Here is a 26,782-nt window from a genome sequence, read left to right as displayed (position 1 = left end):
ACCTAAAATACCCAATTTATTTAATTTCACTCCATATTCTAGTTCGCTTCTAGCCAAAAACTCAATTTGGTTTGGGACTCTAATTGAATATGTGAAAGGAAAAGCTAAATAGTTGGGTTCTTTAGGTGGCTTTTAACCAACAATCAGTTACCAATATTTGACATTATTATTATTTGAGGCATAGAGAATTGTTAAGAAAAATGGTCTACACTCAAAAGTATATTTTTTCTTGAACCTTATAGATCGTGTTTAGTTAGTTGTTTATACTATTGCGTGTTTGTTATGTCGTGAGATTAAATGTAAGACTTCTATACTTTTATTTTATATAAACACACAGAAACACATATAAAGAGATTATATGTATTTATGTGCTTTTGTACTTATATAAGTCTGTTAATCTCTCCAACCAAAAAAAAAAAAATATCATCCTCCCAACGCCACACCTAATTCTACCCCTTCATGCATGCGTTTGTGCTTGAAGAGTACTCTTGTGTGCTTTTATAGACCGAGTTGGAGACTAGGGAGTTTTGTTATTCAGAAATGCTACAATGAGGTGTAAATGATCCAAATCCTAATTGTATGTCTTTTTGTTTGGAGGGCCCAATATTCCGAGGACCCACTTGGGCCTCATTGAAGTCCTATGGGATCTTATCAACTAAAGGTCATCCCACTGGAACTTGTCTGGCCACATAGACTCGAGAGAAAGCCCAACTCTTTGGTTACTGACATTCCAAAATTGGGAGGGTCTCACGGAACGCCATGTGGGTGCGACACATCACATCTTTTTTCCCGTATGAATGGGATAAATTGTATATAATCATACAAGGCAACACAATCTACCCTTTATTATCTTGTTTATTTAAAATTAAAAAAAGAAATATATATAATTTTTTATTTGTTCATCTATTTATTAAATGTAGAGAAATCCTTTTTTTTTTTTTGGTTTTATTTTTGTTTGAACATACACGACAAAGATACGTAGATGCATGGATAATGTTTGTCTAGGCCCCAAACTTAGGGACTTTAGCGGTAGAGATTTGAGCAAGGAAGTGTTCCGCTACAAAACGCCGTTGGATCTTCCCAGTAGCCGTCTTCGGGAGAGAATCAATTATAAATACCTTTTCGTTAATTACCAAACCAGACAATCAAAACAAATTATATCTTTGCTTTAACATAATAATTAGTGAAAAATATAAAAAAGCCTCCTCAAACTGTCATTTGCATAGAACCCCACAATATTAAAAATTGTTCAAAATCTAACATTTCTCCACGAGGCATGATAGAGACCAAACTTTTTTGCTCAATAAAAGTCCAACTTTTGCCTTTTTTTTTTTAAAAAAAATAAATAAATAAAAAAATAAAAAAATGTCTGAAGCAACCCTATTTATTTTTTGTCTTTCTTTTATTTGGTATTTTTTAAAAAATGAAAAATGGTATTTTTTTTTCATAATAATGTCATTTGTTTTAAGAAAATGTCATTATTATGAAGAAAAATACCATTTTTCATTTTTTAAAAAAATACTAAATAAAAGAAAGGCCAAAATTAGATAGAGTTGCTTCAGACATTTTTTCTATTTTTTTTTTTTTTTTTTTTTTTAAAAAAAAGGTAAAAGTTAGACTTTTGTTAGGCAAAAAAGTTGAGCCTTTAGCATTTTTCTTTCCCCACCGACTTGATGTGGAAGACACTGATGATGATGACTCATCTACTTTTTTCCACAAGGCAAATTTGTATTCTTCCTCCTCCACTCAAACAAAGAGGGTACTTTAGGATAGTGATGATTTTTTAATTCTTAATTTCTAAATTATTTTATTATCATTGTTTTGTCGTTTATGCATATTTTATAACGGTGGAATCACAAACATATAAACAACCTTTTTTTAATTTTTTTTATCACAAACCTACAAACAATTATTTTGTTATGCGAAATGCTACAGTGAAATTAAAAAAAAATTATTTTTAGACCATAAAAATTTTAGGTAATAATAGATTATAGGCCTCATCAATAGATAGAGCCATAAAAGCCTACGGTGGCAATAGGCCAAAAGTTCCATCAATAGATAAAATTACAATTTGATAATTTGTGAAAAGTTTTTTGCCCTCCTAAAGTTTTTTACTGAGGATAAGTAAAATTACTAAAGTAAATTTTTCTTTTTCTATTTCCTTTGAGTTTTTATTCTTTTTTCGCTTGGAAGTTTTGTGAGTTATCGAGGAAAGGAGAGGGGACGAGTTATAATAGGGGAGTTTTTCTATCTAAAAGGACTGATTTTCAGTTACACTTGTACCGAAAATACCCTTTTATGCCTACACGTGGCAGTACTCATTTTTATTTTTATATATTATAGAATATAGAAATTGTGTACTTTTCTTTAAAAGAAAAGAAAAATACATGGTTTACAAAGCTTTCAAAAACGTTATCTACGCAGCATGGATTTTACAAATTTTTATTTTTATTCTCTCTCTCTCTCAGTAATGAGAATTGCTAAGGGTCAATAAGTTTTTTATATTTAGTTTATATTCTCTTATAAATTTAATAGATCAATTATTATATTTGTAGGGTCTACCATTGACTAATAAAAAGTCTCCACAAATCTAATGGTTGATTTCTAAGATGAGATTAGCCAAAGAGAGCCCCTACTATCAGGTCCATCTTGATAACACCCCTTTTACAACATTCAATTACTATGTGACACATCATCAATTTAAGAAAAATGCAAAAAATAAAAGTGCGAACAACCACACCAAATTCGAGAAAAAAAAAAATCGCGGGTCTCATCGAACCCACAGGTCGAAGGTTAACCATTTAAGAATTTTATCACCCTAAAATCTAGTGTATTTTAGTCCAACTTATTTTTGTTCACTTTTTATGTTTTTGCTTATGTGTCGGTTATTAATTGGGAGCTATAAAATGAGTGTTATCATGATGGTCTTGATACAAAGTTTTCTCTTACCACTTAAAATTTTTATGGGCCAAAATATCTCTTTTTGTCATAGATGCTGTTTCTGGCGTACGTTTCCAACATTCCATTACACCATGGCCATGGGTGATGTGGCCATATAAATTATCAACAAACAAACAGTGACATGTACGTGCATGCCACTGTCAACGGCTTCACGTAAATTCTCTTTTGGGTTGATGAACACAACAACAGCATCAATAAAATAAAAGAAACAAAAAAAAAATGGACTGTACTACTTGTTAATCTTATTACCTCTTTGCCGTATTTGTCATCAGGGACCCCGAAGGCAACTCCTTGAGCAATTTCAGGATGAGACAAAAGTACTGCATCCACCTCAATCGGTGATATTTTCTCCCCTGCAATTATAATAATAATAATCATCATGATATTGGAGTAATATTATAGAGAAATCTCGAAAAATTTACCTCCACGATTAATGAGCTCCTTGATCCGGCCAACAAGATGCAAATACCCGTTTGAATCAAAGTACCCGAGATCGCCTGTGTGAAACCACCCAAACCGAAAAGCGGTCTTGTTAGCCTCCGGGTTATTTTTGTAACCCATGGCCACATTTGGTCCCCTTATACACACCTCCCCGCTTATCTCAACCTCTTGAGTCACCCCATTCTCATCCAACACCGTCATTTCTTGACCAACCGGAATTCCCACCGACCCGGGCATATGCGGGCCATCCTCAGGTAGCGGGTTCGACGCCATCAGATGGGCTGCCTCTGTCATCGCGTACGCCTCCAGTACTGGAGCCCCGAATGCCTCCTCCAGCCTGCCCAGTATGGCCGGCGCCAGAGACGCGCTACAGCTCCGGATGAACCTGAGCTTCGGGTATTCAGATTCCGGGTTACCCAAGTGCCGATCCAATATGATTTGATGGATTGTCGGCACTGCGGTATACCACGTGGCCTTATATTTGTGCATGTCTGACCAAAACGTTGAAGCCGAGAATCGGCCCGAGGCAGGTAGAACCACTGGGACTCCGGCTCCGAGTGAGCTCAGCAACCCGGATATGAGCCCGTGGACGTGGAAGAGTGGGAGGACTAACATGGTCGAGTCCGACTCGGTGAGTTTGTAGACTGACCTGATGTTTAGCACCGACGAGGCCAAGTTGAGCTGCGTCAGGGGGACACCCTTGGGCCGGCTCGTGGTGCCTGACGTGTGGAGGAAGAGGGACACGTCGGCCGGGTAGTTGGTGAGTTTGGTGAGCGAGTTGGGGTCCGAATTAGACTGAGTTAGCGACAGAGCGAGCTCGGTGTCGGCTTTGGAGAGCGCGGCTGTGGCGTGTGAGATTTTAAGCTTTGAAGCCGCGGCTTGAGCTGGGTCGTTTCCTTCTTTTGAGGTTAATAAGAACTTGGACTCTGAATCAGCTAGGTAGAACTCGAACTCCTCTGATGTGTAGGCTGGGTTGAGCGGCGCAGCCGTGGCTCTCGCTCGGATTACCGCCAAAAACATTATAACAAACTGCAATTGCAAATACCAAATAAATAAACAAATCATTTCCGGTTGAAACAAATTAGAGGAAAATGAAATGATGACTAAAACGAATTTCTATATAAATAAAAAAATCTAAAAGAACCTCAGAATTTTAGGCTTCTTTGGAAACTCAGTCTACCAATGAACAAGCCCCAAATTTTATGCTCGTTTTTTTTTTTTTTTTTTTTCCGACGTTTCTCAACCTCCAAAGACATAATTATAAAAGCAAAGAAAAAAAAAAAAAAAAAAGAAGACGAGAGAATTCGTCAGAATGAACAAAACCTCGACGGTGTTGGGGAAAACGAGCGCCACGACATCTCCGACGCTTACACCAGCAGCGACAAGCCGAGTGGCGGCACTTTCGATGAGTTCTTGGAGGCGAGCGTACGTCAAATCCAACTTGCATGAGACCGAGAGGGCTCGCCGTGATGCGAACTCTCTGGCGGCACTTGTCAACAATCCGGTGAGTGTTTGATTCTCCATTTTTTTTTTTTTTTTTTTAAGTGGGAGATAAGCTTAATGGATTGCTTTAGAGATTGAGACGAGAAGAAGAGGTACACGCAGAAACGGTGAATATATATATATATATAGGACCAACTTGAATCGACACGGAAAATGATTCTTTCCATTCAAAATGAATTGGATAATATACAATTAGTTATGGTGGAAATGTATTTTTATCTTTTCAGTTTTTAGTGAACAAAAACACATTTTCATTATAATTAACTAGATATTATCCAGTTCATTTGAAATAGAGAGGATCCTAATTCATCGACACAGGCAATACTTTAGGGAGGTTAGCAACGTCATAAGATTTTAGAGGTTGGATTAATGAGATGAGATCTTATACTCCGCACGCTCTTATAGTCAAACTCTCGGCGATTGACATTTGATTTGGTTAGCAACTGATCAACCGATAGTTTGACTTGTAAGTTAAGAGCATTTCCAACAGCTTCTTCGTCATTTTCTCTAAGTTTAGGGAATCAAACTACTTTTTGCCTTTCTATTCAAATACACTCCACAATAACTTCCCTTTATATTTCCTATAACATTAAAATATTATTTGTTTTACTTTTGTTTTGTTTTGAGAAACCAGAACCGGAACTGGAACCCCGGTTACCGGCCGGTTCCGGTTTTACCCGGTCCGGTATAACTGGTTTTTTAAGAATTTTTTTTTTAATTTTTTAATTTTGGCTTATTTCAGGTATTGAGCCTAAAATAAGCCCATTTTTTTTTTCATAAGTTGACTCCTTTTTTTTTTTTAAAAAAAAAAAAATTATTAGTCTTTTTTGTCTAAATTAAAGGAGCTTTGTTGTGATTGTTCCAAATAATTATTACAACAATAAATATAAACTACCAACAATAAATACTTTATATATATATATATATATTCAAACAGTCTATTTCATTGAGAGCCTAAGAAATTGTAAGAACCAAAATTTATGCAAAGAAAGGCATCAAATAAGTGACCCAGTTGACCAAATTTCCAGATGCTTAAGAACCCAACATCAGAAAATGAACAACTACTACAATCAACCCAATAAACCCAACATCAGAATTCCATCAAATCTTGTTTAGATGTTAATATTATACACTAAAGTAACAATATATATAAATAATACAACAATAAATATAAACTACCAACAATAAATATATATGTATATAAATATTAAAACAATATATTTCTTTGTTTTCCATTTTTCCTACTCTCCAAACTGATTGTCTGAAAATTTCAACGTAGCATAATATATATATATATATATATATATATTATTAAATAAAATGAAAACCTGGTTCCCGGTTTCTTGGTTTTGGTTCCCGGTTTCCCGGTAAAAACCGAGTACCAAAAACCGGGTATTGGAACCGGGGTACCCGGTTTTTGGATTTTTCAAACCGGAACCGGAACCGGGTCCCCGGTTTCCCGGTAATTTTTGACACCCCTAGCAAATATGATCAGTGGACCCTTAATTCATACACCAAAAACTTGTGGGATCACCACTAAACAAGTTTTAACTAGAAAGGAAAAATACACACCTTAGCACTTGGAAGTCGGATACTTAATTAGGACAATTTTGCCTCCAGTGCCCTGCTTCACCACAATGCAAAATATTTCCCTTTGGTGCATTAAAATACTAAGTGCCTTGTCCAAGAATTATGCCTAAACTATTTTCAAAACGTTTTAATATCCTATTAAAGCATAATAACAAAGGCAACACTTATCCACTTTATTCAAAAAAAAAAAAACAAACACGATGATTTCTAAGGAACTTGATTCCCTTGATTATTTCCTATTAACTAAGCTCACTGCATGGACTAAATTCCATTGGTGACTTACTACATTATGGATTTACACAGTTACGTACTTTTCTACATGTAAAACATCTCGAGTGTTTTACAGCTTAGCAGGTTTATTTGGGGAGGTTAGATTAGAGTTCTTCGAAAGGTTGGAGATAGTGAGCGAAGGGCTTGTAGAGGCAGCTTTAACATATCATTTGGTATTTGTGATGGTATTATATATTTGTAATTGTCTCACTCATACATGGAGGCTATGGTTTGTATTGATGGCATATATATAGTCCTGGATGATCTTTGCTCTACATCTGTTTGAAATTTTTGTAAATGCCTTGGAAATAGTTTTTTTTTCTTCTCATTCCTCAACCCAATTATTGTTATTTTCATTAATTGGTTTCAGGCCTTCTGATTTTGGGCTAATATTCGCATTCTTTTGTTAATTTAATTTAATTTTTTTTTTTTATAGGAATCTTTTATTTTCATTCATTGAAAAAATATCAAGAGTATAAAGTCCTTAATTACATCAGAGAACATAAAGCTATGATAAATCATAATCAAAGCTATAAGGTTACAACGTTATAGAAACAAACATAAAATTTTACAATCAAGTTCAATCTATGATTTCAACATCCGCTAACCTATGTCCAAACTTCAGTTATAGAACAAATTTGCTTCATGCAAACTCTATCTAATACATAGGTAGCTCATATTCTCAACTTTTATTTTTCCGGCCAAAAGAGCAAAACTCTCACACCAAAACTAATCCTTATTGACCCAAAGGCGCCCAAGACAAAAACTTTCACCGCAAAAATCCCTCATGAAAGCAGATATAAAGAGAAGTCAAACCCTTATTCAAAAAAACAAAAAACAAAAATACAATAAAAAAAAACCAGCAAACAGCTACAGCAACCGAGGCGAAGGAAGCGAAAAAGCCCAAGGTGAAGAGAGGCGTAGCACGGTGGAGAGCGGACGGAAATAGCGCATCATAAGCAAATGGATGACTAGTGAAAAACTTTGTAAAAGGTATATTCAAAGTTGATAACTTTTACAATTACATTGATGTAATATATATACAACTTGACATAAGACACAGCTAACCCTAAAATCAGAATCTGCAATAAATCAATTTACTACAAGGAAAAGGAGATCTTCTCATTGGCTAGCTTGGTCTTCAAGTCTTTCAATTCTTGAGCTTCTTTCCTTTTACAAACGATTTGATTACAGCCAGTTGATACTCCCAAACCTACTTTACATGCTGTCATATGAGGTTGAGGAATATAGAGAATCTTTCCATATTGAGTTTCAACTTTCCTATAGCTGTGAGATTGATTTGAACGCCTATCTGCGATCGATCGCATCAGGCTTGCGATCGATCGCAGATTATCCTGATTCTTAACTGGAGCTTCTGGTATTGCGACCGATCCTGCGATCGATCGCAGATTACCCTGGTTCTCAACTGAAGCTTTTGGTACTGCGATCGATCGCACTCGACCTGCGCTCGATCCCCTGAAAGCATTACATGCTTTAACACCCCCCCGAAAGTTGATGGGGGGAGAAACCACCAACAACTTGTTCTTAAGAATGAGGAAACGTGCTGAGGGCAAACCTTTAGTAAAAATATCAGCAATTTGATCATGTGTGGAGATGAACTTAATCAAGATATCACCATTGAGGACCTTCTCTCGAACAAAGTGATAATCTACCTCAATGTGTTTAGTTCGAGCATGGAACACAAGATTGGATGCCAAGGCTAATGCTCCAATATTATCACACCACAAGACTGGAGGTACTGTAAGACAAATTCTGAGTTCTTTGAACAACATTCGTATCCAAAACAATTCTGCAACAGTGATGGAAAGTGAGTGGTATTCAGCTTCAGTGCTTGACCTTGAGACTACTGCTTGCTTCTTGGCGCTCCAGGCTATTAGACATTCTCCCAAGAATACAGCAAACCTTGTGGTAGATCGGCGATCATCTGGACATCCTACCCAATCAGAGTCACAAAAAGCATTGAGTTGAAGATTGCCCTTGGTGTAGTAAAGTCCATGATCAGGTGTGCCTTGGAGATATCGCAGTACTCGTTTGGCCGTAGTCCAGTGAGTGGATGATGGTGCATGCATATGTTGACACAATTGGTTGACTGAATAGGCTAGTTCTGGTCTGGTAAGTGTGCAGTACTGTAGTGCCCCAACGACTTGTCTATAAGGTGTAGGATCAAACAATGTTTCACCATCTAATCTGGAGAGTTTGGATCCAAAGGTGTAGGGAGATTTTGAGGGTTTGGCTCCACTCATTTGTGTTTTGTGCAGTAACTCTGTGATGTACTTGGTTTGACAGATGTGTAGTCCAGATGCATCTCTGGTAACCTGTATACCAAGGAAGTAGCTCAAAGGACCAAGGTCTTTTAGTGGAAATTCATATTGTAGTTTAACAATAATATCAGTGATCATATGAGGATGAGTGCCTGTGATGATAATATCATCCACATAAACCAACATGTAAATCTGAATCTGACCATGAAGATAGAGAAATAAAGATGTATCAACCAGAGAGCCGTGAAAGCCTAGCTCAAGCTAAAAGGTAAAGAGCCGAGTATACCAGGCTCTGGGTGCTTGCTTGAGGCCATAGATAGCCTTGTGTAGTTTGCATACCTAATCAGTATGTGACTTGTCTATAAACTCTGGGGGTTGTTCCATAAAAACATCTTCACTTAGATGACCCTGCAAGAAGGCATTTGAGACATCCAGTTGCCGAATGACCCAGTCAAAATGTACAGCAAGGGTAAGGACAACTCGAATGGTTGAAGGTTTGATCACTGGACTAAAAGTCTCTGTATAGTCTATGCCACTTTGCTGATCAAAGCCCTTAGCTACGAGCCTAGCTTTGAACCTTTCCACTGTGCCATCAGCCTTTCTCTTAATCTTGAACACCCATTTGTTTCGAATTACATTGTGGTGGAGAGGTCTTGGACAGAGAGTCCATGTTTCATTCTTGATCAAGGCATCATACTCTTGTTGCATTGCTTCCATCCATCTAGAATCAGTGGCAGCTTGCTTATAGGTGCCTGGTTCACATTCAGAGACACTAGTATGGTAGAGCTGAAAGTCTGGGAAAGCTTTGGGTTGTAGGGAGCCTGTTCTAGACCTAGTTATCATGGAGTGGGTGGGTAGTAAAGGAGGTGATGCTGTAGGGAGGACATGTGGTGATCCTATAGGTGGGGCAATGGGATTGTTAGCTGAATGGGGTGTGGAACTAGAAGTGGGGGCTGAACTAGGTAATGAACTTGGGGGTGAAACAGGCTCAGAAAGTAAGGTAGCTGCATTAGGATTAGTACAAACAGGTAATGCACTAGGTAATGAAAAAGGAATAGAGAGAGAGAAAGGAGCTTCACCTTGAGCATTTATCTTGGATGGAAGGTGTGTAGTAGCTTGATCCTTGGCAGGGAAAGAATCTTCATCAAATATGACATGTCTAGACAAATAAGCTTTGTTAGTAACAGGATCCAAACACTTATAGCCAGCATAGTTATATCCTAGGAAAATGCACGGTTTGGACCTATACTCTAACTTGTGCAAACCATAGGGTCGAAGAAGTGCATAGCAGAGACAACCAAAAACCCTAAGTCTTTCATAATCTGGTTCTCTATGATAAAGCTTGGAATAGGGTGACTTGTGATCTAAAGTAGGAGTGGGTAACCTATTAATGATATAGACAGCAGTGAGAAAAGCATCAACCCAGTATTTATTGGACAGGTGAGAGTGAGCTAGAAGTGTGAGTCCGGTTTCAAATATGTGTCTCAGTTTGCGTTCTGCAAGTCCATTTTGTTGAGATGTATACGGGCAAGATTTTCTATGAACTATGCCATGATGGGTGAGAAAGGTTTGAAACTGAGTTGAGGTGTATTCTCCTCCTCCATCGGATTGAATTTGTTTAATTTTAGAGGAGAATTGATTTTCTGCGATAAGCTTAAACTTAACAAAATTCTCAAACACTTCAGATTTGTTATGTAAGGGGTAAATCCAGGTGAAACGTGAGTAATCATCAACAAAGATAAGATGATATTTATAGCCACTAATGGACTGTACTGGAGAGGTCCAAATGTCAGTATGAATGAGCTCTAGAGGTTGAATAGATACATGAGTAGAAGTAGAAAATGGCTGCTTTTTGCTTTTGCCTAAATGACAAGAAGCACAAGCAGAAGTTTTATTGAAATCAAACTTGGAAACAGGAAGGGATTTACCCTTAACAACACGGTTCACTAAATCAAGTGATGGATGACCTAACCTAAAATGCCACACTAGAGTGGTGGTTCTTATTCCTATCAAAGCTGTAAAAGTCTTGGTGCTTTTGAGAAGATTTCTTCCTAGCCGAAGTGGATATAGGCCATTTTCACTCCTCCCCTCCAAGAGTGTTGCATGGGTCAGCATGTCCTTGATATAATAATGAGAAGAGGTTAGGATAAAATAGCAAGAATTGTCATGGCAAAACTTTTGTATAGAAATCAGATTAGTAGAAGCTTGGGGACAATGCAGTATATTTTTGAGTTGAAATGAAGAAGTATGAGAGTGTAAGAGAGTTAAACCAGTGTTCTCTATTTGTAGACCAGTCCCATTGCCTACTGCCACCTCCTCTGTTTGTTGGAAGGGCTGCTGAATCTGTAGGTTCTCTAGCTGATTAATAATGTGGGCATTGACTCCACTATCCACCAGCAATTGTTGCTCTTCATAGGCAGAATTGGTGAGGGCAACCATTGCTGCTAGTTGTGTTGGTGGATTTCTACCTTGAAAGGAATAGTCCATCTGATGGTAACAGTCAATGGCTAGATGGTTTAACCTACCACAAATCTGGCATGAGCCTTTTAAGCCATGAGAAAAGTTGCTACCTTGCTGCAGAGGATTTTGGGGTTGTTGTTGTTGTCAGTTGAAGGAGTTCCCTTGATTGTGTGTAGTGGAGCCACGGTTGGTGAAGGGGCGATCGATCGCCTGAAAGCATTACATGCTTTAACAACTAGAACAACTAAACTGGTTGGAAAAAACCAAAAACAAAAAACAAAAAACAAAAGGGAGGAGGAGGAAAGAAAGGGATTAAGTAAAGTAAAGGGGTTGGGAAGGGAGGTGTGTGGGTGAAAGGGAAAGGAGGGGGGAGCTCCCTCCTCCCCACATGTCTGATTTTTTTCTCTAGGCCTAGAGGTATTGTAAAGAGATGTGCCATCCACTGATTATTTGGGTTCTCGATTGGTTCTTTTGACAGGTAGACTAGGGTGGCAAAATGGGTACCTGACCCTGTAACAACCTAATCTCATATAGCGGAAAAACTGTAATTATCAATACAAAAGTATACTGTTAAAATACTTTTCTTTATACAAAAATACCCAAAGCTATGTCGTACAAGGCATTTATACAAATCTATCCGACAGTCTAAACTCTAGACAAAACTTAACCAACTTGGAATCTCGGTACATCTCAATATGAATCTCTAATCACAACTGCATAATTACCTTGATTTTCCATTCCTGCAAGCACTACAAAAACTGTGAAGTAGTGAGTCAATTGATTTCCGATAATATAAATCATTGTTGAATCATATATAGTAAAATGCTAGACAAGTTATAAAAACACAAAAATCCGTATTATTGGATATCAATATCATACTCAGTAAGTAAGAATACTTACAGTGGATTACATGAATGGATCATCAAAGGTAATTACTTGAAACCCGTTCTGCTGCAGTTGATCCATACCAGTAACAATCCCTTCACTGACTTTCTTTCTCTCTCTCTCTCTCTCGCCTAAACTCTCTTTCTTCCTCTTCAGCTCTCTGTCTTAAATTCCATCTCACTCTCGGTTTCTCTCCTCTCTTACTCACGTAAATTCTATGATGAAGCAATGTGTTGAGCAGGAGAGATGACTTAAATATACGAAATAAAGTAAGATGGAATGAAGAAAGAAGAAGAAAGGAAAGAAAAAAAATATTAAATAAAGGAAATAATATAATAGGAATAAGAAAGAAAGAGTGAGAGTTGTCGGCAGAGGGAGAAAAGAAAGAAGAAAGAATAAAATATATAATAAGAATAAAATAATATAAAATAAGAATATAAAAAGGATTAAGAAAGAAGTTTAGGTGTGAACGCAAAAATTTAGGTTTGAATAAAAAGAATAAAAAAAGAGAAAGTGGGATCATTGTTCGGCTGGGTTGGTGAAACATGAATAAAAGAAATATAAGCATCAGTTAATAATTCAAAGTATGAGAAAAAGTGGGCGTGGGGCTGCTGTGAAGAAAAATGGGGAAAAGTAGGCGTGAAAGTTAGGTTTCACTCCAATATATTAAAAACAGATCTAATAAAATATTAAATATTATTCTCACCTAATTTCCCTTAATAATCTGAATCCCACAAATTCCTTACTCATAAAATCAATCACCAATTATTACAATCATACTCCAAATTATACCAATCAATCATCAATTATCATATCTCTTAAATCTCCCAATACAATAATCAATATAAAATCATCATCATGATATAATAACCTCAAATCAATATTCATTCCAATAATATTCATAAGATCTAATAAGTTCCTTAAGAATAAATATTATTACCTAATATCATCAATAAATATCTCAACCTCAAAGTAAATGCCATTACCTAATATGAATATTAATAGCATCAAATTAATATCTCTAAAATAAGACTTTAAAAATCTGGGGTGCTACAATCTTCCCTCCTTATTAGAATTTCGTCCTCGAAATTAAAGCCCATAAATTACCACCTATCTCCAAATTGAGCAACCCAAATTAAAAACAAATCACACTTGAACCATAACTTACTCAAGTTACTATAAAATTTTTTAAATTCAATCTGTTCATAAATAAATATCATAACATATTCCATACCCAGGCGATGTGAGACTTCTACAAGCACTCTTCTTGGGCACCAGTGTCACCGTTGGCAATCCTCAGGGAATTTCTTCATTCTCGGCCCTTAACTTTTGGCCCTTATACATTTCATTGTGTCTTAACTGACACCATTATAATATAACCCACTTTTGGCATCACCAGCATGTGTCCACTAGCGACCCTCATAGGCTTGTGCAAACTCCCACCATCTCAGGCTGGGTAATGTTTTGATACCATTTGTAACATCCCAATATTTCTAGCCCAGTTTCACCTAGTAACTAGGCAATGTGGGACTTAGCACCCATGACTATCTCTATAAACTATCCACTCAATGTGGGCTTCTTCTCATCTTCCCAATATGGGACCGGGGTGTTACAAACTCCCCCTCTTAAAACGTCATGCAGTGCTTCAATACCACAAGACCTGGCGTTACTAGGTGGCTCTGATACCATAATTGTAACAACCTAATCTCATATAGCGGAAAAACTGTAATTATCAATACAAAAGTATACTGTTAAAATACTTTTCTTTATACAAAAATACCCAAAGCTATGTCGTACAAGGCATTTATACAAATCTATCCGACAGTCTAAACTCTAGACAAAACTTAACCAACTTGGAATCTCTGTACATCTCAATATGAATCTCTAATCACAACTGCATAATTACCTTGATTTTCCATTCCTGCAAGCACTACAAAAAACTGTGAAGTAGTGAGTCAATTGATTTCCGATAATATAAATCATTGTTGAATCATATATAGTAAAATGCTAGACAAGTTATAAAACCACAAAAATCCGTATTATTGGATATCAATATCATACTCAGTAAGTAAGAATACTTACAGTGGATTACATGAATGGATCATCAAAGGTAATTACTTGAAACCCGTTCTGCTGCAGTTGGTCCATACCCATAACAATCCCTTCACTGACTTTCTCTCTCTCTCTCTCTCTCTCGCCTAAACTCTCTTTCTTCCTCTTCAGCTCTCTGTCTTAAATTCCATCTCACTCTCGGTTTCTCTCCTCTCTTACTCACGTAAATTCTATGATGAAGCAATGTGTTGAGCAGGAGAGATGACTTAAATATACGAAATAAAGTAAGATGGAATGAAGAAAGAAGAAGAAAGGAAAGAAAAAAAATATTAAATAAAGGAAATAATATAATAGGAATAAGAAAGAAAGAGTGAGAGTTGTCGGCAGAGGGAGAAAAGAAAGAAGAAAGAATAAAATATATAATAAGAATAAAATAATATAAAATAAGAATATAAAAAGGATTAAGAAAGAAGTTTAGGTGTGAACGCAAAAATTTAGGTTTGAATAAAAAGAATAAAAAAAGAGAAAGTGGGATCATTGTTCGGCTGGGTTGGTGAAACATGAATAAAAGAAATATAAGCATCAGTTAATAATTCAAAGTATGAGAAAAAGTGGGCGTGGGGCTGCTGTGAAGAAAAATGGGGAAAAGTAGGCGTGAAAGTTAGGTTTCACTCCAATATATTAAAAACAGATCTAATAAAATATTAAATATTATTCTCACCTAATTTCCCTTAATAATCTAAATCCCACAAATTCCTTACTCATAAAATCAATCACCAATTATTACAATCATACTCCAAATTATACCAATCAATCATCAATTATCATATCTCTTAAATCTCCCAATAAAATCATCATCATGATATAATAACCTCAAATCAATATTCATTCCAATGATATTCATAAGATCTAATAAGTTCCTCAAGAATAAATATTATTACCTAATATCATCAATAAATATCTCAACCTCAAAGTAAATGTCATTACCTAATATGAATATTAATAGCATCAAATTAATATCTCTAAAATAAGACTTTAAAAATCTGGGGTGCTACAGACCCGACCCGATTACGACCCGCGGGTACCCGTTACACGATTAGCCTATACCCAGACACAACCCGTTTAGCTAAACGGGTAATCGGGTTTGACACGATTATGACACGAAAATAACCGGGTAACCCGACACGACCCGTTTTACCCATTTAAATTAACCGGGTCTAATCGGGTAGATACGACCCCGATACGACCCGATTACCCTAAACTATAAAATTCAAAAAAAAATTCAAAAAAATTAAAATTCAAAATGGTAATAAATTAATAATAATACTAATACATCAATATAATCAATGCAAAAAATTGAGTTCCAAGAGATTTAAGGCTTTAATAAAGGATAAGAGAAAAAAAAAAAAATTGGAAAGTGACCGTAATTGACAAATTGTACTCCAAAAGAAATTACTAAACCCATAATTTCACCTAAACTTAAAAGTTAAAAGTTAAAACAAGAAGTAAGTTCATTTATTAAAATAGTCCACTTATTATTTAGTCCCACATGTAACAAAAGTGTTAAAAAATTAATTTAAATAATGAAAATCACAGTTTCTTGTTAGCTTGATGAATAGAATTACTCCTTTGGAGTTTTCTTGTTGGCTTTCTCTTTTGTTGGTAATTATGTACTTAACTCCTTTGAAGTTTGATATATATGCATTTGTTTGTGCACAAATGGCCTTAAGAGTATGGAAAATCTTCTCACAATAGTACTTAACTGGTTATTAGATCTGCTTGTGGATTGACTCGGATTGAGTGCCAATAACAATATTTTCAAAAATTTCTTCAGACAAAAGGTGGAGAAAACAATTAAAGAAAAAGAAAAAAAAAGAGAGATAATTTTGGTAAAAGAGAAATTGAATCAAATAGAATCTGCTTTACAGACCAAATGTTTTTGTTCAAAAGAATCAAATTGGTAAAGTAATTGATCGACCCGCCAAACCCGCACAGTAATCATGTCTGGCGGGTCAATCCGTCAGACACAAAATTTTCGGGTCTTAATCGAGTAGACCTGATTACGACCTGAACCCGATTAGCCCAAACCCAATACCTGTTTTTTCGTGTCGTGTTCATGTCGGGTTCGCGGGTCGTGTCAAAATTGCCGGCCCACTAGAGCATGGTTCACAACATGAAATGGACTTATTTGCCCCCTTTATTTCTTCCTCCTGTAATTATTTATGGTATTAATATTTACTAAGTTACAGATATCTGATAAGACAAAATGTAATCTTCTAAAGCCTGTCATGATCTGCTAGATTGTTGGTTTGTAGTTTTGAGCATCTGTTGTGGGTCGTCAATCTTGAAATGCACACAATGACGCTGATTGAGATAGTATTTTGGAGGCATTCCTTGCATACGTGGCGGCACTTTTTGGTTGTTACGACGAAAAGCGCCGAAACCAGAGGCTTCTTCACACGCATCGTGTTGTTCTTTTATTGTTTTTGTTTATTTATTGGAAAAAAAGAAGAAGGAAAATATCGATAGAGTTTATACATGTATAATATAGTTTATTAATCTATATTAAGATATTTCAATAGATATTCCACTGATTTTTTGGAATCAGTGGCGGAGCCACATTAATTAAAAGAAAATTTTGAAAATGACCTCTACATATTTATCATTTAAAATTTAAAAAAATAAAAAATAAAAAAATTAAGAGAGGCTCACTTGGTCTTTTGAAAATCAATAGACTTTTTTTTAATCACTTAAAGTTTTTTATTGAATTATAGGTCTAATGAGTAAAGAAGGCAAAAACGATATATTATTTTGGTTGCATCACCCATCAAGCACTGTTTATTTCAATCATATATAGTCCTTCAAATGCAATTAAAACTTATGCTGAAATAGACTAATTAAAACACTAAACCATAACCCTAATGTGACTAACTTTTGGTTGCAAAAAATCAAGGGTTTTCTGCCAACCACTCAACAGAAAATTATAAAAAAAATCAAAATGAGAACAAAATACAACATTATTCCTCCTAAATTTGAGTAGCTGCCAGCCTCTACCAGACCCTGCCGTCCGGAATTGCCGCCAGCCTTCGTCTCTCTCTCTCCGTCGACCACGTGGGGTGGCGCGCGGCCACCCATTGGGTGACCGGCGAGCCACCCCACGGAGCCAACGGAGAGAGACAGAGGAGGAGTGGCCGTTGGCGGCGGTTTTGGACGGCAGAGGCTGACAGCTGCTCAAATTTAAGAGGAATAATGTGGTGTTTTGTTCTTATTTTATTTTTTATAATAAGCTAAGGTGTCAGCTGTTGAGTGGTTTAGAATTGAAGATATTATTATTTCTTTCATTTTGCATCAGTAACTATTAAGATATGATTAATCTAGACATAAAATAAGTATTACTAGAGAGATAAATAAAATAAAATAAATTTTTTTTAAAAAAAAGTTATATATATATAAGCTAGAAGGATGGGTGCAAATTATTTTTCCTAACGTGGTAGTGCCACGTGACGAGAGTTGTGAAATGATTATAAGTCTAGCAATTTTCATTTAAAAATTAAAAGGGATTGTTTACTCCATGATGGTAGGACTTAATTGACATACTTAGAGAAAAGAAAAATGTTAAACTTACAACTCGCTGACACTTGTCATTATGTAATCGGAGTGTGTTAAAAACATTTTAGTGACCGACGTGGTTTCAATAACTTGCTTAAACATGTCAACAAATTATAAAAGAGTTGTAAAGTAACATTATTTTAAAGATAACAATTATTCGCACACGTGTTAATTGTTTTTCAAAAGTATAGTTGTGCTCTTGCCAGCCTCTTGGGCTAGTACATGCATCTTGCCTATGTAGAGTACTAGTCACTCTAGTCGCTCCTCTTATCTTTTTTCGCTCATATATATATAAAAGTAAGTTTTTAACCTTTGAATATGAATGAGAATTGCTCCAGAATAGTACAAAATAATACAACATGATAGCAGAAGAGTAGCACTATTATTTTTCTTGCTATTAGTTAATTTGCCAAAGTCTAATCTCATCAATCAACTAAAATGAATCATCAGATTGGATAAAAGTCGATTGATCATCAAGAAGCATAGGAACTTCAAATCACAGACGAAAAAAAATTTATATTTTCTATAAGCCATGAGATATTCATGCTAATGGAAGATAATAATGATTATATACATAGACTCTCTTTCAGCTTTTGTAGGTTGGAGAGCGGAAAATAAGGAAAGAAAGAGAAAGTTGTACTTCATATATTATTTAACAAATTGGAAAAGAAAAAAGAAATATTAAAAATGGATACTGGAATCGATGCCTTTGTTAGCTAGGCACAATACTTTTCCTTTTTTTTCTTTTTATCTCCGAGTTAAAAAGAAATAATAAAGTGGTGAAATAATTCATCATTACAGAATCCTATAAATCGCATAAGCTGAAAGAGCACACAATTGATGTCAAAGAATATATGTAGCACGTTCCATCAATTTAAGCATTTTTGGGTCCCTCGAAAAAAAAAAAAAAAAAAATCAGCAATTTTGGGAATATTCAGAAATTCCCTGGAATATTAGTGGGCTTTCTAATACAATCATGTCCCTCGTAGTCACTTAGTGATATATCTTATTTTCATCTTTAATTTTTATTATTATTAATTATTATTCTTTTCCATTAACAAAAACAATGTTATTTTGTTTGGAATACATTGAACTAGACCATCAGAGTTGTTATTCTATAAACTAGTGCCAATTAAATAACTTGAACTTACAGTTGCCTTTTTTTTTTTTTTTTTTTTTTGAGTTGGAACTTACAGTTGCTTATAGCATTAACTTTCAATCTTGAGAGCAATGCAAACTCAAATGTAAAAAGTTTTTACCCTCAAACTATCAATTTAGACAATTTACCCCCCAAACTATCAAAACAATGACAATGTACCTCTAATTTTTTTTAAAATGATGAAATTACCCTTACTAAAAATAAAAATACTAATTTTTTATTTATTTTTTCAAAATTTTAAGAGTATTTTTGTCTTATTGAAAATTTTATAGGAGTAATTTTGTTATTTTGCTAATATTGGGGGGGTACATTGTCATTGTTTTAGTAGTTTGAGGAGTAAATTGTCGTAAGTTTATAGTAGTAGATTAACATTGAAGTGGTAGTTTGAGAAGGTTGAGTGGATTTTACCCAAAAAAATTTAGGTCACTTTGATATATTTAATAGCGATATCTTTTTTGACCAAAATTTTAGTTCATTGGGTGATCACTTCTAGCATTGTGAGAATATTACTCATCGAAATGGAATCTATAATTTATTTAATTTCTATTAAAGAGATAAGAAATATCCCCTTAATCGGATATATTTAATAAGTAGAAGGTTACTAAAACAAAATATACTCAATGAGATGTCATTTCAAGAGCATAATAATAATTAAGAAATTAAATCAAAGACTCAAGATAATGAAAATAAAGTGACAGCAAATTTAATTTGACTTTATTTTTACTATAGATATTTCATGCAAAAGTCAAATACAATTATAAGAAGTCAATTCAACTCTTGTATAATTAAATAAATGCTAGAGAGTGTAATTACAATTTTTTATTAAAATAAGTTGTAATTAATGGTAATATGGAACAAGTCATGAAATGACCCGTGTCTTAGGCCCATTGGAACCTTCTGTTTTTTTTTTTTCTTCCTTAGTTTCCTCCTCATGCTATTATTTCCATTTTGGGATAGGTCGAATTCAATTAAAATTATGTCTCTCATAGTGAGTGATCTTATTGATGCTGATAAACAATTAATGGTAACATGGATCTTGGAGGAAATGCACTCCAAGTTTTTCTTGGTAGGGAGATTCTTTCTTATTCTTTATCTTTTAAAATCATTATTAGATTTGACATTGATTACTATTAAATTTTGATTAAATTATAATTTTAAAAATCACATCAACTTTAAAAAAATAAAAAAAAAAATTGAAAGAATAAAAAAAAATAGTCTCTAACATTAATCTATGAACTCCAATCACTCTTTTCCTTTATAGTCCACCTCGTTAATCTATTCGGATATACTCTAAAGTCCGCAGGGCTCAATATCAGGCTCAGGCTTGGCTTGGTGAGGCCTGCAAATTTTGTCTTAATATATCCATGAAGCTGGGCCAATTGGCCTGGGCCATAAAGATTACATTTTAGAGAAATGAATAAGGTGTGGCTTCTAGTCTGCTACTCGGCTCGATTGATGAACTTTTTTTTATGGTCGATCAATGTCACATTTCGATCAAATAACTTTTCTCACTTTTCCCTCAAAATAACTCAAAACCGTTTTTCATATCTACACACTTTTTCAACACAATTTTTCAACAAAAACACAAAAAATTCCTCTTATCAAGATTTATCAAACACCCACTATAACTTGCAGGAGTGTAAATAACGGACCGTTCAAACTTTTGCTTTCTTTCCCAGGAAAAAATAAGAAAGTATAAGACGAGGTTCTGACAGTTTGACAAAAATTCCACCAACTCCCATGAGTGACTTAAATTAGCATGAGATTAAAACATGAGGCAAACACTTGAACAATAATGAATTGACATGCGAATGTAAAAGTCACAAGAGAAAGAAAATCATGCAACTAAATTTTCTTGAGCAATGATTCCATTGTTGACATGTCACTAAAATATTACATTTGATCTCTAATCACTACAAAAACTGGTTTTTTTTTTTTTTGACAGGCTGTTTCTGACGTGTTAGGTGGTCTGATACGTCACTAAAATTTATTGACGTGTTATTATTGACGTGTGTCGGGCGTTAAAATTATGAGTGTCAAAAACAGTGATTTTTTGACGTGTCACTTTTAACACGTCAATAATTTGTGACGTGTCAAAAAAGTGACACGTCAAAAAAAATTTCTGACGTGTCATTTTCTGACACGTCAAAAATTGCTAATGTGTTAGAAAATGCCACGTCATAAATTTTTTTGACGTGGCAAGAGTGGCACATCAGGAAATTTTTTGACTTGTCAAATTGCCACGTCAACAAATTTTAATCTAACACGTCAAAAAATTTTCTGACGTGCCACTCTTGCCACGTTAGAAAAATTTTATGACGTGTCAAACGTTATGACACGTCAAAAAAAATGGTAAGTTTTAAATTTTGCTTTTTTTCCTCCCCTATATATTTTTTGAATTTTTTCGAGGCTGTACTCGAATTTTGGATTATAACCTGATATACAATTTATCCATCGATCCATGCAAATAACATAATTCATATCCATCAACGTCGATAATAGACTATCAACCAAAACCAACTTCAAGACACAAATAAAGACATATACACCAAATACGAATGGCCAACCACAAAAACTATACACCAACCACAAATAAAGACATATACACCAATAAAACTGTTTCTGTTATCATATATATATAACTACGTACATCAAGAAAACTATCATAAATACAATTACATCAACAAAATAACTTATGTACACCAAGTGCGAATGGCCAACCATTTGTTCAATCTAAGTCATCATCGATATCAATAGCATCCTCTCCCTGATAGCCACTAGCTACAAATGATAAAACAAACAATCACCAAACAATATTCTAAAATATTATCAAGTTTTAATCATTGAGCAACGTCACTATGTAAACAAAGGTCATCATACTCAACAAATTCAGATTTATATCTACACTCTCAACATATTTTCGTGATCAAATCAAATGGACGTCACATTCTACAAGGACCATAGTGGTCCATCTCACAATACCAAACACTTCAAATGCAAAGCTCTAACCCACATCTACCACCAAACCAACCATGATATAAACCAAATTCAACAGGATTTGTAATATCATTAATGAGAATCACTACAATATATCCAAACTCTAAATTTAGAAGTGCACATATATATAGGGACAATTCTAAAACCACATTGATCATTAAAAAATGTCATTACATGATCCACTATCGACCGACGATCTCACAATCGTGAAGGGAGGGGAAGCTCTATCTAGCGCTCCCTTGTATTGAGTCACCTCGGGCGCGGAGCTCGACCGCATCATTTCCTCGAGCTGGCGAAAATGGGCCTCAAACATTGCCGTCATCTTAGGTTCCTTTTCCACAAGATGCGCTGCCATTTGAGCCTCATTTTCAGCCAACTACGCATCTTTCGCAGCCACCTGCTCTGCCACTTGCAGAGCTACCCGCGCAGCTGTCTGCTCCTACTCTGCGGCCAACAAGGCATCCATCTCTGCCTTGTGCTGTGCCCTCTCCGCCTCAAGCGCTCTGTCAAGAAATTCTTGTAAGACCGCGGAGTGCCCAGTGTTTTGTGATCGTGTCTGTGACAGTGTATAGTATGAGTGTATGGTGCCCTGCACAAGTAGTATATTCGGTCCAAAATGCTGAACCCTACCAGCGTACTCAGGCTTATTTCCAAGCACCTAGGGGTACGCATCATTCGGCACCCACCTGACCATCCCCTCTGTCACACTCGACGATGCTGCAGGGTCAGTAGGTATAAGCTCCTCAATCCTGTCATGTATGTTACATTAATTATTGGGTTAGTGGGTCATATAACTGTTAATCACAAATAAATTATCACATATATAAGCAAAACAAAATATATGAAAGGTGAGCAGCATACACATCTCTCCTTGACTATGTCATTATCTTCTTGTGTGTGCGGATGTGAGACTGTGCTCGTGTAGGAGGAGTACCCACACTTTCAGTCTGCCGAAAAAATAGAACATACAGATATGTTTAAATAAATATATAAGTATAGGGTAAATTACACACATACCTCCTCATGCGTCACCTTGGCATAGCTCTTCGACCCGGTGCAATAAGGCGTATTGTTCAATGCTTGCAAGCTCTTCATATACGCAGTATGCTCCTATACAATTAACATTCTTAATATGTTAATACTAACACAATTACAATTAATGAAACTATACAAAATTATAGTATAACTCATGACCTACCTGATTCTTCTTGCTACACCATTTATCCAACAAGATCTCCAAGTCGCCGGCATTGTACTCGGAGAGCCTTTCTTGCCCCACTCTAGACCGTATGGTGTCCAGAGTATCGTTTGTCCGAATGGCAAGAACTTTTTTCAACTCGTGCCTCCAAGTCCTCAGCTTGGTGCCCATATCTCGAAATACGTCCTTCTTTATGGCAACCAAATTGCACTCGAGCGGGATGAAAAAGTCTACCAATATATATTAATATATATTGGTAGTTAGGGGACCATAATTGGAAGATTGAAAAGAACACCAAAACAGCAACCCAATTCAACCATTTTTTTTTCTCCCATTTGAGCATACTCGAGGAAAACGAATAATCCATAGGAATTGATCACCTTCTTTGAACCACTTACTGGTTATTAGGGTTATCAATTTTTGATACAACTCTTGAATTTAATAAGAACTCAACACGAAATTAGTAAATTAGGATTGAAGGGTCTAACCCGTTTAATTAAATAGGTTGAGTGAGAGTATACTTATATAGTTTTATACCCATGTCTCGACATCACTTGAGCCCGTTATACGACATAAGGGTTAACAATTTTTGACACGACCTACAAACCTGATACGAACTCGACACAAAATTTGTGATAAGGGTGAAGGGTTTGACAGTTTAATTAAACCAGTCAAGTTATAGTTGACCTATATAGTCTTATTCTCATACATTGATACGACCCGAACTCAATATATGACACGGATTGCTACCCCTACTAACCTTTAAGCTGTAGGCGAACAGAAGAAATATATATTTTTTAATTTTTTATATTAAGAAATATTTTACCAAAAGATGAATACTAAAATGATGTGAAGCATATTTATTAGTACTTGTAATATTTTTCTTGATTAATTAATTTGATCATCTCCAATAAATAAGCACCACATCATTTTAATACCTATTTCTTGGTAAAAAATTTACTACCCCTAGTGTTTCTAAAAAAAATAAAAAATAAAATTTTTTTTACTAATACTTTATGCCAACTCATCCTTGGCCCCTATGCGTTAACAGTTTTGGACTTAACCTATTTAATGTATATCATCCCTCTCACTTGCTATGCATATGCATGCAGCATGTCATTCATAGATAATTTTCCATGTGAGAAAACCAAAAGGTTAAAAGAAAAAAAATGGTATTTCCTAATAGTTGTCTGAATATTATTGGAACATAAAGATTTATAAAAGAGAAATGATAAAGACACAATCTTTTGGCACAACTCTGGCCCAACTTTTTCCTTATGTGATCTTTTTTTTTTTTTTTTTTTTTAATAAAAATAAAAGTAAAATTTCTTAAGCAATAACATCCTATGTGGTCCTTTTTATTTGGTATTGTTTTTGAAAAAAAAAATGACCATTTTTATGAAGAAAAATACATTTTTTTTTTTAAAAAAAAAAAACCATAAATTTCGCTTGATATTTGCTTTGATTTCCCGATAAATTTCGCCTTACCATTATTAGCTACATGGGTAATATTTCCTTCCCCAAACATACTCCCTGACTCCCCACTTTCCTTTTCAGTGTTGCGTAGGGTTTTATCTTTACCCAAGCTGCAACCCAACCCTTCTGTAACGAAATTGCCCTCCACCCCGTGCAGCGGTGAGGGTGATTTTGCCCTAGTCCGGCCCCCCCTCTAAATCCCGTGGCCACCTTCAGCATCCCTTGCTCCCATCCCGATCCATAGCTAGATTCCTTAGTCTCATATGCCTTCTTTTTTAGCCTATCCCATCCACCACCATATTGTCATTTTGGAGATGCAACACGCAGCCACGGTCCAAATTCAGTTTTCGCCCCTTCGATACGCCTTCCACCCACCTTCACACAGCCATTACTCCTATGGCAAATAATACTACGCTTATAACAGAATCTTGGTATCTTTTCATATTGAAAAGCTACCCAAGTTGTATTGCCACCTAGCCTCAGCACTCGTCCCCCTGAAAGAGGAGTTGACAGGTCGAGCAAGATTTTAAGTTGTAAATATTCCCCCCATCCCACACCATCATCATTAACATCTACCTCCTCCACCACTCCAACTGTTGAGCCTATTCGATGCCTAGACTCCAAGCTCATACAAGCAAGTGGGAGATTGAACATGCGAACCCAGAATGCCGTTTTTTCAAACTCCAACTGACTTGGTGGCCTTACACCATCAAAATCAGCTAGAGAGACAAGGTCCCCATCGAACTTCCACGGGCGCTCTTCGAGAACCCTAGCTTTATCCCAGTGATTCTCAAAATCGATAAGGAATAAGTTCGTCCCCATATCCTTGAATGATACCCACCCTGTAGGATGCCAAGCCCTAATCAAAGGTGTTTTAATAATGTCCTTACTCACAGTGCGATCTGCCAGCAGCTTTCCAACAATACAGGAAGAACCAGGTGACCCCACTGGAGCCATTGTTGTTACATCGATATCCACCCCCACTCCTTCCTCCTCCATAAGAGTAAACTTCCCCCACATTTTGGTTAGGTCCTCCGTTGTATTCCCCATAACTAGAATACTCGCTTCTGTCCAAAGAACTCAATCCAGCCGTCACTCTCCCGAGAAGAGATCTAGACTTCACCTCTGGGCTCCGAGAGTTTTCTTCTCTCTAGATCTGCCCTTATGAGTGAGGATGAATAATTAGATATGAGGGGTTATTTCTCACGGTTTGGATAGTTCGGTGTGATGGGTTATCTCTCACAGCCAGTTCAAATAAATTTTGTTAGGAAATTTGGCTACTCATGTCTTAGATCTAGCCTGCTCGGATCAGATCTGTTCTTTAACTGTATTTGTACATAGGTTAGCAGGAGATTGAAGTCATATATAGCACTTAATTGTAAGAATTTTAGTTTGTATATATGACTTTTTAACCTCATAGCATGTAGCTATGATTTTGCAAAGTTTTATGCTTTGTACTGTAAGAGCTTTTTGCTCTGCTCTATAAGAGTTATATACTTATGATCTTTAATCAATGAAATCCTTATATTTCTGTTCAAAAAAAAAAGGTGTGTGGGCATTTTTAATTTAGGGGTTAAATACCTTACCCTATTGTGGTTTAACGAATTTATTTTCACCTATCTGAATTTCAATTCGTATTCCAAATGGTACCCCACTTATTGATTTAAACGAAGTTAGCACTTTCGTCCAACTTCCATCTAAAAATTTGACAAAAGTCCACGTCAACCAAAGAAAAAGATGATATGTGGCAAGGAATAATATTAAAAATGAAAAATATATAAAATAACTAATAACTAAACAAGTAAAACAATTAAAAAATGAATAAAAAAAAAAAAAAAAAAAAGCAAGGGGTGGCCGAGCCATTTGGGCAAAAATAGGGTGGCCGGTTTGGCCCAAAGG

At 35.6% G+C, this 26,782-nt stretch overlaps 1 long non-coding RNA gene and 1 pseudogene across 1 annotated transcript; both read right to left on the bottom strand.

The window, feature by feature from the left end:
- Positions 1–1,001: 1,001 nt before the first annotated feature.
- Positions 1,002–4,926, bottom strand: LOC132183185 (oxalate--CoA ligase-like; annotated as a pseudogene).
- A 9,157-nt stretch (positions 4,927–14,083) lies between these two features.
- LOC132180316 (uncharacterized) lies at positions 14,084–14,671 on the bottom strand. Its single transcript, XR_009440128.1, has 2 exons — positions 14,475–14,671; positions 14,084–14,332 (listed from the first exon to the last, which is right to left on the bottom strand). It is a non-coding gene; the product is annotated as an uncharacterized LOC132180316 (long non-coding RNA).
- Between the last annotated feature and the right edge of the window lie 12,111 nt (positions 14,672–26,782).

The sequence above is a fragment of the Corylus avellana genome, chromosome ca5 (assembly GCF_901000735.1).
Source record: "Corylus avellana chromosome ca5, CavTom2PMs-1.0".
Lineage (NCBI taxonomy): Eukaryota > Viridiplantae > Streptophyta > Magnoliopsida > Fagales > Betulaceae > Corylus > Corylus avellana.
The sequence above is the reverse complement of the archived record's forward strand: the minus strand, read 5'-3'. Positions and strand labels throughout refer to the sequence as shown.